This window comes from Mustela nivalis (genome assembly GCF_964662115.1).
Source record: "Mustela nivalis genome assembly, chromosome: 7".
NCBI classification, from domain to species: domain Eukaryota; kingdom Metazoa; phylum Chordata; class Mammalia; order Carnivora; family Mustelidae; genus Mustela; species Mustela nivalis.
Genome location: NC_139026.1, coordinates 16,748,129 through 16,762,190, shown reverse-complemented (window position 1 = coordinate 16,762,190; position 14,062 = coordinate 16,748,129).

Genomic DNA, 14,062 nt, shown 5'->3' with positions numbered 1-14,062 from the left:
CATCTCCTTTACCTGACCTGTCTTGACTGTGCCCTGTGCAGCCAGAAATCTCCCTCCTGACTCAAAACGTCCTTCTCCCAGAGCCGGTTCAATCTCCATTGTTCCTATCTCTATTAAAATCTTCCTCTTAATGTGTCTCGAGTCCGAGGTCACAGCTCCTGCTGCTGTTTCTGCAAGGGAGGAGCATTGTTGGAAGAGATGAAGGAAGGGAGGAGGAAAGGAAAAAATTGGAAGAGGAAGAAAAAATTGGGTCGCACAGTTGACACCCATCCCTGACTTCCTTCCTTCCACCCCTCTCTTCCACGAAGTTACTCTGAAAGGCATTTTGTGGAAATTATCTCTTGTGTTTTTCTGCCTGACATCCCTTCTCTCTCTAGAAATGGCATTCTTTGGGGGGAGGGGGGGAGCTTGCTTTCTTTCGCTCTTTCTTTCTTTCTCTTATTATGTTCAATTAGCCAACATCTAGTACATCATTAGTTTGTTTTTAATTTATCTTTTATTGTGTTTTGTTAGTCACCACACATCATTAGTTTTTGATGTAGTGTTCCAAGATTCATTGTTTATGCACCACACCCAGTGCTCCATGCAGTTTGTACCCTCCTTAATACCCACCACCGGGCTCACCCATTCCCCCATCCCCTTCCCCTCTAAAACCCTCAGTTTGTTTCTCGGGGTCCACCTTTTCTCATGGTTCATCTCCCCCTGCCAGTTTCCGCCCCCTTCACTTTTCCTTTCCTTTTTCTAATGGCCTCTGTAGTCTAACAGCATTAGCTTTTGATGTAGTGTTTGATGTAGGTTTTTAAAAAATTTTATTTATTTATTTGACAGAGAGAGAGAGATCACAAGCAGGCAGACAGAGGAGGAAGCAGGCTCCCCGCCGAGCAGAGAGCCCGATGTGGGGCTCGATCCCAGGACCCTGGGACCATGACCCGAGCCAAAGGCAGAGGCTTAACCCACTGAGCCACCCAGGCGCCTTGATGTAGTTTTGATGTAGTGTTCAATTCATTACTTGCATATAAACCCAGTGCTCATCACAAAATGGAAATGGCATTCTTCTCCCATGGGAAAATCTGCTCTGTGTAGTTTGAGTGGCTTTGATCATAGCTACCTCCTAAGGAACTCCATGTCGTTGGACATAATGAATGGAAAATTGGGCACATGACCCAAACTATACCATTCAAAATCCTCCTTGAGACATTTTTGCCAAAGAAATCTGGGGAGATGCTCTTTTTTCTGAGGATGCTAAGCTGATAGGATTGAAGTCTGGGCTTCCAGTGATCATTATGATCTTCAGTAGAGAAGACCTGTTTAAGAGAAAGGGAGTCCTGATGACATCACTTGAGCTCCCGGATTAAGCTGTGCCTGAGGCCAAATGACTTTCCTTTCCATGACCCAATAAATTGTCTTTTCATTTTAATCTAGTTAGTTTGGAGTTTCTTCCAATTGCATCATAAGGGGTCCCAACTACTATACTTCTAAAACAAAAAATGCTTCATTATTATCTCAGGTTTACTCAGAGGAAGTGTGAATTAGACATGAAAACCAAGACCCTGGCCTCACAGCAAAGGGTAGGGAACCCGACTGAGGCAAAATCTTTGGGTGAGGAAACTGCAACTCTCTGGACCTTCTTGAGTCAGGCTGTCACAGAGCAGCCTTATTCTTGTCTTGATATGTGGCAAGGAAATTGCCAGAAATCAGGCAAACCCATTTCCAAATATAAATACCAAAAATGCATTCCTCTGGCCAAGATAAGCTCTTTGGTGGAGTTCTCTTTTGCATCACTAACACCTTAATTATTACTGTTGTTACAAATGTTATGTGTACAGCTATTTCAAAGAGCTGGATTAAGAAGCCTGGAGCTCATTTTCCAAGTACTAAAGCCAGGGGCAATTGCACTCACCAGTCCCAAGAATTTCAGTGAACCATTGAGTTCATTCTTACGTATGCCCAGACAAAAATCTAAAACAGTAAGAACACTTACTTTCTAGATCTTTCTGTTAAAGCCCATCTCAAGCACAAAAGGTGTTTCATGGCTACTGAATAGAAATAAAATGAATGTTGAGAAAAGCCACACACATTTTGGGAAGCCAGTTGGTATTTAAGGAAGATCAAAGGAGAGAAGCCCAAGAAATGATGGAACTTTAAAATCTCTTTCTATATAGGACTTCAAAGGACATTTTTTTAAGTGGAGAATTTCTCTATTTAGAGGTTTTTAGGGCAAAGCAAAATTATGGACCATTTTGGGAAAAGGGAAATTGTTAAAAAAAAAAAAAAAAAAAAAAGCAGGACTGACAAGAATAAACCAGTAGGAAAAAAAATCTGTTTTTAAACCATTATTGACAGTTCAAAAAAGGCCAGTGAACCCATACGGTGATGCTGAGAAAGGAGCATGGGTGAAATGTCTGTGAGAATAAAATCAGCTGGACCCTCTCACTGAGTGTCAACTTTGGGACAAGTTAAGTTCAGGACAACTTGTCTAAAAGGATCCATGAGAAGCTGTCATTAGAAATGTGTGTCTAGGGGCGCCTGGGTGGCTCAGTGGGTTAAGCCGCTGCCTTCGGCTCAGGTCATGATCTCGGGGTCCTGGGATCGAGTCCCGCATCGGGCTCTCTGCTCAGCAGGGAGCCTGCTTCCCTCTCTCTCTCTCTCTCTCTGCCTGCCTCTCCATCTACTTGTGATTTCTGTCAATAAATAAATTTAAAAAAAAAAAAAAAAAAAAAAAAAAAAAAAAAAAAAGAAATGTGTGTCTAGGGGTGCCTGGATGGCTCAGTGGATTAAAGCCTCTGCCTTTGGCTCAGGTCATGATCTCAGGGTCCTGGGATCGAGCCCCACATCAGGCTCTCTGCTCAGCAGGGAGCCTGCTTCCTCCCCTCTCTCTGCCTGCCTCTCTGCCTACTTGTGATCTCTCTCTGTCAAATAAATAAATAAAATCCAAAAAAAGAAAAGAGATGTGTGTCCAGGGAGCACCTGGGTGGCTCAGTTGCTTAAGCTTCAGACTCTTGATTTTGGCTTGGGTTATGATCTCAAGGTCGTGGGATTGAGCGCTGTATGGGGCTCTTTGTTGAGCTTGGAGCTTGCCTGAGATTCTTTCTCTCCTTCTCCCTGTACCCCGCCCCCCACGCAACTGTCCAGTGCTCCTGCATGCTTGTGCGTACTCTCTCTCTCTTAAAAGAAAAAAAAAAAGGAAAGAAAGATATGTCCAGGAGGCCTGGAGAGAGACAATGTGGCCTGCTCATTGACCTTCCTTTCTTTGTCTCTGTAGCACCTTGAAATCACTGCGGAGTCCAAGTAAATAGCACATTTATTTCTTCTTACATTTACTTACTCATTTGAGAAGTGTTATTTCTGCTGCGGATGAGGCATTGACGAGCAGGCTTGTGTGACTCGGTGGGGAACAGAAGGAACTGGACCGTAGAGCTCCTGTCTCCACTGCGCACTCCTCACCACCTCTGACCTGGACTAGTCGACAACTGTTTATGACACAGGCATGTTTTGCCGGGCCCTGGGAAACCACAGAACCTGTCATTCCCCTTTGGCGTCATGGTGGCAGTGAGCAGGGGTTGATCCCTACAGAAGCCTAATAGGACCCCTCAGGACGACGCTGCAGGGAAAGGCTAAGATACAGCAATAGCACATGCATGGGGAGTAGCCGAAGTCTGCATCAGAACAAGGGGTCTGGCACGTGGGCACCACTGTCCTCTCTTTGAAGGACTGAACACGTGTGCTTTCTCTTTCAGATCAGGAACTACCAACGTGTGCGCTTGACATCTTAGAATCAACGTCCAAACTGGATATGGAGTCTGGGTTTCTTCTTCTTCTTCTTCTTTTTATTTTACTTATTTATTTGAGAGAGTGAGTGAGAGAGAGGACAAGCTGGGGGAGGGGCGGAAGGAGAGGGAGGAGCAGATTTTCCACTGAGCAAGGAGCCCACCACCGCCACCATGGGACTCGATCCCGGGACTCTGGGATCATGACCTGAACTGAACGCAGGCGCTTAACTGACTGAGCTACCCAGGCGCACCTCCCCCCTTTGAAAAAAATAATAATATGCTATGTATATGGCTACCTGCTGTGCTCTGGCTTTATTGTACTTAAAGACTATTTTGGAGAACTGCATATCACTGCATAAGAGCTTGCTTGTTCTCCTTATGGGGTCTTAGCCTTCCATTTCATGGATATGTCATAATTTATTTAACCCATCCCCGCTTGCTGGATGCTATACACCGAGTGTTTGTGTATCCCTCCCCCGCCCCAAATTCACATGTTAAATCCTGATGCCCAACTGTAATGGTCAGGAGGTGGGCCTTTGGGAGGTGATTAGGCCATGAGGGCCGAGCCTCCATGAATGGCATTAGTGCCCTCATAAAAGAGACCCCAGAGCTCCCTTGCCCCCTTCACTCGGTGAGGGCACAGCGAGAAGATGGCTCTCTATGAACCAGAAAGCAGACCTACACCAGACACCAAATTTGCTGGCCCCCTGATCTGGAACTTCCAGCCCCCAGAAATGTGAAAAATGAATTTACATTGTTTATAAACTGCCCAGGCTCTGGTGTTTTGCCACAGAAGCCCCGACAGGATGAAGACACTGGACATTTAGATTGTTTCTAATCTTGTATTACCAAAAAACTCATTATCACTTTGCATCTGTGGGACCAAACCTACAGGACATGAGTTTTAGGGACACACTAGGCAAAAAGTCATGAAACCCCCAGGCAGGTGGAGCTGGGGGGAGGGTGGTTTCTAAGCTGCAGAGCTCAGTCCTGGTAGTGAGCGGCTAGGGGAGCCGGGAAAGCAACAAACCATGCCCAGGTAGGGATGGCGACTCGATGCACAGAGATGTCTGGAGACAGGGCGGCCTCAGAGACTCCATTCTAAGGAGGTACTTTACATATTGAAAAACGTTTATGCGCTGTCTTGGTTGGCTTGGGCCAAACAAAATACCCTAGGCGGGGTGGTTTAAACAGAAACTAATTTCCTTATAGTTCTGGAGGCTGGAGTTCTGAAGTCAGGGTGTCAGCAATCAATTTTCTGGTGAGGACCCCGTTCCTGGCTTGTAGATAGTCGGCCCTCTCACTGCGGGCTCACGTGGCCCAGAAAGAGACAGACACAGGCAGAGAGGTTGGTTGAGGGATCTACGGTGTCTAGAAAGGCACTAATCCCATGAGAGTCTCACCCTCAATTACCTCCCCAAAGCCCCATCTCCAAGTACGATCCCATTGGTGTGCGATCAACAGGTGAGTTTTGGCGTCTACAATCATTCAGCTCAAAACATGTACAAAGCTGCTTATGTAACCCAAATGTCTAGCAAAACGGACCTGGATAAGCGCATCGTGGGGATTGCCCTGAAATGGAAGATCATGTAGCCATCGAAAACCCAATTTTCAAAAAAATTGATGGCTTAGATTTATCAGTTAATGTTCGTTGGTTGTCTTTGGCCCATTTAAGTAAGAGAGGACTTGTGGAAAGATGTTGGGGGGCCGAGGCCACCCCAAAGCAGAGCGAAGCTAGAGTCCCGGGTGGAAAGAGGGCAGGAATAAAGAAATTTCCAGAGTCATGGGCAGCAGGGGTTTACCTGCCCAATGGTCTGGTAACAGGAGCGGCTTCTGAAAGCTTTGACATGGCAACAAATAACCTGAGAATATTCCTTCCCTCCTTGTCTGCGTCCCTGGGATGACTCCAGTCTGCAGGGCAAGACACCAAATTGCTCTTAGTGCTTGTCATCGGGAGGTGCAATAGGGCTGCTTTTTTCTTCTTCTGCTTTTCCGTGTTTTCCACTTTTTTCTAACGCACAAAATCCCTACTTATTTATCTTAAAATATCTGTGTGAACAGTTTAAGTGCACTGCTTCCAGGGAAAAATACAATTTAGCACTGGCCCTAGGTAACACCTCGAGGGGGCTTTCTGGAAAGCTAATGCTGCTTCTTTTTCTTCTTCTTCATGGTCCTCATCAGGCAACCAAAGACTTTACCTTTTCTTCCATTGACCTGCCACTTTCTCTCTACCAAACCTGCTCTCAAAAAGTGGTATGATGTCAGTTACCCTCAGGAAATTCAATAGGAATGACATTTACAATAACAATAAAACCAGCTGCCCCTTACTGCTAAGGACTGAATTGTGTGCCCCCCCCCCATTCACTCCTTGAAGCTCCAGCCCCCTATGTGACAGGGTGATATCCTAATCTGGCAGGATTGCTGGCTTTCTAAGAAAAGGAAGTGAGATCTTTCTCTCCCTGTCTATCTGCCTCCCCCTCTTTCCGTCCCTCTCTCTCCCACCCTCTGCCCCCCTCCTCTCTCTCTCTCTCTCTCTGTCTCTGCTTCTGTCTCCCTCTCTCCCTACACCCAGAGAAAGGCCATATGAGCAGAGTGAGAGGCGGTCCTCTCGCTCCAGAATCTAGCCCTGCTGGCATCCTGATCTCTCACTTTCAGCCTCCAGATCTATGAGAATGTAAATTTCTGTTGTTAAAGCCGCCCATTTTATGGTATTTTTTATGGCGGCCCAAGCAGATTAATATACTTACTATATTCTATTCTAAGTGTTTACACATGTTAATTATTCAGTCTCATAAACACCCTAGTGTTTAGTAAGCGCTGTTATTATTACCCGCATTCTTCAAATGAGGAAAATTGATGCCCGGAGATACCACAAAGCTCACCTTGCAGTGAGCTACAGTCAACCCAGCCCATCCTTGCCGGCACAGGACTGAGGATCTGAGACAGAGAAATAGAACCAAATAGGTAGGATGTGTATGTGCGTGTGTGTATGTGTGTGTGTAATATATATGTGTATGCATATATAGATAAATACATATATGTATTTATATGGAGTGAAAGAGAGAGAGAGAGATTTAAGAATTTATAAAGACTTGGCTTATGCAGTTATAAAGGCCGGCAAGTCCAAAATCAGCAGTGTGGGCCAGTGGGCTCAAGACCTAGGAGAGCTGATAATGCAGATGAAGTTCAAAAGTTTTGCAAAATGAAAAAAAAGTCCTGGAGATGGACAAGGGTGATAGCTGCACAGCAATGTGGATGTATTTAATGCCACTGAATTGTAAATGTTATGTGCATTTTACTATAATTAAAAATAAATTTAAAAATTAAAAAAAAAGAACCTTCAATGATATCACTATTTCTGTGGGTCAGAAATTTAGGAGCAGCTTAGCTAGATGGTTCTGGCTCAGGGCCTCATAAAGTTGTTGTTGGATGTTGGCTGGGGTCATAGTCATCTGAACGTCCGAAGGCTTAACTGGGGCTGGAGGGTCTGTTTCCAAGATGGCTCCTCCCATGGCTGTTGGTTGGAGGTCTTCGTTCCATTCCAGTTGTTGGCAGGAAGCCTAAATTTCTCAGCACATGGATCTTTCCTCAGGGCTGCTTGAGTGTTCTCAAAACATGGCAGCTGGCATCCCCTGGAACAAGTCAAGTTGGTGGGGGGAGGGCGGGGAGAGCCTCATATCTTTTATGAACTAGCCACACACCCATCATGATGACACAAGTTCATTTTTTATGCAACATTTTCTTTGTTAGAAGTGAGTCACTGAGTCTAGCTCATACTCAGGGCAGGTATATTAGTCTGCACCTTTCAAAGGGACTAGTATTCAAGAATTTGTAGACATGTTTTAAAAACACTCTAGCATTTGAACTTACATAGGAACAATTTCTAATAAAAACTACTTAATTTTTCCAAGCTTCTGTTTGCCCAAATGACCAGAAGAGTGGTGTATGTGACTGACCTGGTCTGGGTTTCCTTGAACGTCATGGTGTTGTTTCTTCCACCACAAAGAAGGATTCTGTTTTCAGAAGGAAGGACAAGGTGATGCCCGCCCATCAGTTGTGTCCAGGTGCTGGCTGCCCACATCATTGTGGTTTCAGCAAGTGTCAACATGAACACACTCCAGCAGAGGCATTGCCCTTTGTTGTGTCCGACTTAGTTGGAAACGAGTCTCAGCATGTTTTCATTTGAACTGTTTTCTCAATTTTTTAAAAATTGCGGTGAAATACACATAACAAACTTCGCTATTTTAACCATTTTCTAGAAAGGATTTTATGTATTGATTTGAGACAGAGTGTGAGAAAGAGAGCATGTGCAGCGGGAGGGGCAGAGAATCCTCCAGCGGACTCCAAGCTGTGCACAGAGCCTGACCTGGGGCTCAATCCCAGGACCCCAAGATCATGACCAGAGCTAAAAGGCAGATGCTTAACTGACGGAGCCACACAGGTGCTCCAATTTTAACCATTTTTTAAAGTGTACATTTCAGTGCCTTAAGCGTGTTTACATTGTTGCACAACCCGCAGCATCCATCCATCCATGGAACTCATCTTCCCAGACTGAAATTCTGTATCCACAGAGCAGTACCTGCCCATCTCCATCTCCCTGCTGCGCCTCCTAACCACCCTTCCACCCCATGTCTCTATGAGTTTGTCTACTGTAGATACTTCCTATAGGTGGAATCCTACTGTATTTGACCTTCTAGGACTGGCTTATTTCACCTGTCATAGTGTCCTCAGTGTTCATCCATGTTGTACCAGGTGTCAGAATTTTCTTCCTTTTTGAGCTAATAATAGTCCCCATATGTATGTACCACATTGTGTTTATTCCGCCGTCCAGGAAAGAACACGGTTGTCTCCACCATCTGGCCATTGTGAATCGTGCTGTAATGAACATAAGTGTAGAGTCTCAGCATTATATCCGTAATTCCCTCAGAGCAATGGAAGACTTTGTTCTAGAATCTAGATCTGGGGCTTGAAGAGTTGCAGTCACGTCAGGAGAAGGACACACTGGTGTCCCGGCAGAAGACGTGGGTTGAGCTCACGGCTTGGCCACGTATCAGATACATGGTCTCGGAACCTCAGGGCTTCTGGGAAGCTCGGATGAAATAATAAAAATGAAGTGGCTGGAAAGACAGATAGAGAGGGAGGCAGAAACAACAATTGTGGGGCTGCTGAAGTCCTTTTCCCAGCTCCTGGCTTCCTCTGTTCCTGAAGATTCCTCGGGATGGTATTCTTCAGAGGGCACACAGGGCTGGTTTTATATAGAAGCTAGTCACAGGAGCATCTTTCCTTGGGACACCTGGGTCCAGAAGCTCAGAGCTGAAAGCCCACTTTAATGAAATAGAGATCCAATCTGTTCCCCAAATGGTAGGACTTTGGTTATCCTTAATCCTTAGTATTCTTTCAGACTAATCTGATTCCCCCCACTCCCAGAAGCTGACAGATTTGCAATATCATTGACACTAATTCCTCATTTGCCCAACACAGGAAAACTCCTTTCCCACCTTAGCAGCTCTGCCCTGATCATAAATGTGAAGATTCTTTCTGGAAGGAACCACAAGAACCTAACGGTAGTTGCCTTGAAGCAGGAAGATTTGGGGCTTGGGCTAATATGAAAGAGAGCCCATGTTTTAATGTAAACTTTTCTGAAAATTTTCAGGGGAAATTATTATATTGTGTTTTACTTTAAAAAATAAAACCCCTCTTGGGCGCCTGGGTGGCTCAGTGGGTTGGGCCTCTGCCTTCAGGTGGGGTCATGATTTCAGGGTCCTGGGATCGAGCCTGGCATCAGGCTCTCTGCTCAGCAGGGTGCCTGCTTCTCTCCCTCTCTCTGCCTGCCTCTCTGTCTACTTGTGATCTCTCTCTCTGTGAAAAAAATAAATAAAATCTTTAAAAAAATTAAAATAAAAACACTCTTCTTGAAGCGAGAACAGATAACTAACCATGTGTACAGTCAACTCTCAGTCATGGGGGCGGGGGGAGATGAAAATGGCGGAGGTACTTGACTCAAAAATGAAAACCAGCCCAAAGAAAATTATAAAGCAGATGAAGTTGCTTTAGAGGTAACAATGTGCAAGATCTGTCAACAAACAAGGTGGGAATCAGGTAGAATTGGGAGTAAATTCTAGTTTTGCCACTTTGTAGCAGAGTAACCTGTCTGCAGGATTCAAGTTTCAGCTCCCTCGTGCACAAAGTGCCCATCTGTTATTACTAATGTTGTAGGGGTATTTGGTGTTTCCTCTCAGGAGAAGTTTGAAGAACACAGCTCCCAAAGGAAGACAGGAAGTTTCACCTGTCTGCTGCGTGTCAATGATCACTCTGTGGGTTCACTTGTATTTAATCTTCATAGTTATCATGCCAGGTAGATACTAGGATCATTCTCATTTAATAGAGAGGGTGGAAGCTCAGAGAAGGTCAGTAACTTGCTCAAAATCACACAGCCAAGAGTGACAGAGCAAGGTTTGAATGTGGGTCTGTCCCATAACAAAGCCCAGTTCTCTGCTCTGCTCACCTGGACTTCAACCCCCCAGGACAGGCACTGTGGGTACTTTTTAAGGCAAGGAGCAATCCTGAGGAGGAGCAATTTGTAGCCACATCCCCCAACGCCCTGCCCCCGGTAGGTTTTTTTTGTTTTTTTAATTTTAAGATTTTATTTATTTATTTGACAGACAGAGATCACAAGTAGGCAGAGAGGCAGGCAGAGAGAGAGGGGGAAGCAGGCTCCCTGCTGAGCAGAGAGCCCAATGCAGGGCTCAACCCCAAGACCCCAAGAGGCAGAGCACTGAGCCACCCAGGTGCCCCTCCAGGTAGTTTTTGAGCCTACGTTTCCATCAATAGCAAAACCAGCACACCTGGGCACCTGCGTGGCTCAGTAGGTTAAGCCTCTGCCTTGGGCTCAAGTCATGATCCCAAGGTCCTGGAATCGAGCCCCGCATTAGCTCTCTGCTCAGCAGGGAGCCTGTTTCCTCCTCTCTCGCTGCCTGCCTCTTTGCCTACTTGTGATCCCTCTGTCAAATAAATAAAATCTTTACAAAAAATTAAAAATAAAAACAACTTTAAAAAAACAAGCAAACAAACAAACAAAAAAAAACCCAGCATGCCTTTTTATCTCACCTGTCTTTTATCTTACCTGGCATACTTAGTTAATTGTCTTGGGTGAGCAGACAATCCTATGAGTGGGTGACCCACTGTTATGATCACCTTTCAAATGGACCATGGTTCTGTGTGTGACTGAAGCAAAACGTTCTAATAGTAGAGAAATTGAATTTAGGAAAATTGCTTTAAAATGTAAATTTTTTGCTAATCTGAACAACTGGAAAACTAAAAAAAATAGAATTTCTTTTTTAAGATTTTATTTATTTATTTGACAGACAGAGATCACAAGTAGACAGAGAGGCAGGCAGAGGGAGAGGGAGGCATGCTGCCTGCTGAGCAGAGAGCCCGAAGGCAGAGGCTTAACCCACTGAGCCACCCAGGCGACACTAGAATGTTTTTAAATGTATAATTGATGACTGATGATACGTTTTTCAATGCATAATTGACAGTGGGTGTTATATTATTTTCACATTAATTCTCTTAGACACGGGAGTCATGTACTGGGGACAAGAGAGGTGAATCAGACAAAGACCCACCCTCCACACATTCACCCTGGTGTAGGGAAAATGGTGTGGGTGGGGTTGGGGTGGGCGACCCGGGTACCAGAGGTAGGGCTGGGAGCTGCAGAGGGACTTAGACATTTAGCCACAGAGGGAGTAGAACCTGGTAGTGACCCCTAGCTGTGGGACCAGGAACAGGCTGGAGGGCAAGCCAGACAAGGCACACAGAGATAACTAGAAAAGGGAATCCCTCTCCTGGATGAGGAATGGACGAATGGACTGCATTCCAACACCTGGAGATTTAATTACTCAAATAATTGTAAAACCCTAATTGTTGGGACTTTAAGATTCTGTTCGTAAACTCTATTTATGGAGTGGCCCTCCGAGGTGGACTGATGGTTTAAAGTAAATGAACTGTTCTGACTTTGATGGGACAGCAGCGTTGACATCGGTCATCCCATAATGAAAATTACAAATATGGTAGCAGCGAGGGGATGAGGAAAAGTAGGCATCCATAAATTATTATCCTGTAGTACAGAAATGATGCCCTGAGCACAGCAGGGGCTCCGTAAGTACTTTCTGTAGGAATGAATGACTACTGCCCCAAGATCACCAATTGGTAATTATGTTGATGTTCATTCTTTCCTTCAGCAAATATTTAGTGATTGCCTTGCTAGAGCCAGATGCTGCTCTGGGTACCAAAAAAAAAAAGAGATGGAAATTCCTCCCCTTGAGTTTACATCCTTTTGAGGGAGGCAGACAATAAATGAGATGATTAAGTAAAATGCATAGAATGTACTATATTAGTGTTACACAAGAATACTTTATGTCATATTATTCTCTTTCCTGTTATATTATTAAATGGTGATGCTTTCTTTCTTTCTTTTATTAGAGAGAGAGAGAGCATGAGCAGGGACGGGCAGAGGGAAAGGAAGGGAGAGAATCTCAAGCAGGCTCCACGCTCAATGTGAAACCCAGTATGGGGGCTCCGTCTCACAACCCTGAAATCATGACCTGAGCCGAAACCAACTGAGCCATCCAGGCGCCTCCTATGGTGACAACTTCTGAGAAGAAAGTTGAGGCCTGGAAGAGGGAAAGGAGGTGTTGGGGTCAGCGGCAGAGCACGGGGTACCAGAAAGAGGAAGTTTATGGCCAGGGAAATCTTCACGGAGAAGGTGCGTTTGAAGTTCTGGGGAAGGCAGGGGAGTGAGCCACGTGGGTATGTGCGGGGAGCGTGGTTCCAGCAGAGGGAACAGCCAGGGCAAAGTCTTCAGATGGGAGCGGGCTTGGCGTATTTCAGGGAAAGAAGAAAACCAGTGTGGTCCGAGGGAGTGAGCAAAGAGGAGAAGGGCAGGAAGGGAGGTCATGTGTTGGGGATGCCTCACAAAGGACCTTTTAGGCTGCTTTCACTCTGAAGAGACTGGGAGCCACAGCAGTTTCTAACCTGAATGATTTTAAACTGAATGACATGATTTTTTAAAAAAGGATTTTTATTTATTTATTTGACAGAGAGAGATCACAAGTAGGCAGAGAGAGAGAGGGGAGGAAGCAGGCTCCCAGCAAAGCAGAGAGCCCCATGAGGGACTTGATCCCAGGACCCTGGGATCATGACCTGGGCAGAAGGCTGAGGCTTAATCCACTGAGCCACCCAGGCACCCTGAATGACATGATTTTAACACGATGCTTCTGGTTGGCCTGTTGCAATAGCAGGAGGAGGGGGTGGGGCAGGGCAGAAGCTGGGGGACCATTAGGAGGCTGTTGAGATAATCCAGATGAGACATAATCAATTTTTGGATTTTTAAAAATACCTTGACAAAAAATATTTTTAAAAACCTTTTTATTATGAGAAATTACAAACATACAAATCAGAGGCAATGTGGAGGGAACCCCCACATTCCCATCAGCCAGCTTCAACCATGCACACCCGACCAACGGTGTTTTATCTACGTTGCTACCCAATACACTAGATTAATTCATTTTAGTGACTCTTTAAAAAATATTATATTTATTTATTTAGAGTGCACACTCGAGCAGGGGGAGGGGCAGAGGGAGAAGGAACGAGAGAGAATCTCCAGCAGACACCATGCTGACTGTGGAGCATGACTTGGGGTGCGATCTCACGACCCTGAGATCATGACCTGATCTGGAATCAAGAGGATCCCGAGGCTAAACAGACTGAGTCGCCCAGGCACCCCATGCCTGGGATTATTTTAAAGAAAACCCCAGATATATAATTTCAGTTGTAAATATTTCAGAGTATATCTCTAAAAGATAAGAACTTTTGAAAAAATTGCTACAATAACAGAATCACAATTAAAACACTGACAGTATGTAAATACCTAGTCTGTATTTTATACACATAAAGGTTTTTACAACTGATTTGTTCAAATAGGGATGCAAAGTCTACATGCGCCTCGTACTAAAATATACATAACATGAGAAATTTACCATTTGGAACACTTTAAAGTGTACAGTTTGGTGGTATGAAGTACATTCACATTGTTGGGTAACCACTGTCCATCTCCAGAACTTTATCATCTTCCCAAACTGATACTTTGTCTCCATTAAACACTAACTCCCCCTCCCATGGCCCCTGGCAACCACCACCCTATTCTGTTTTTATGAGTTTGACTCCTCTTAATACCTCACATAGCCTAAGTTTCTCAGAAATGATCATTTATCACTTCTTCCTTTTCTTCTTTT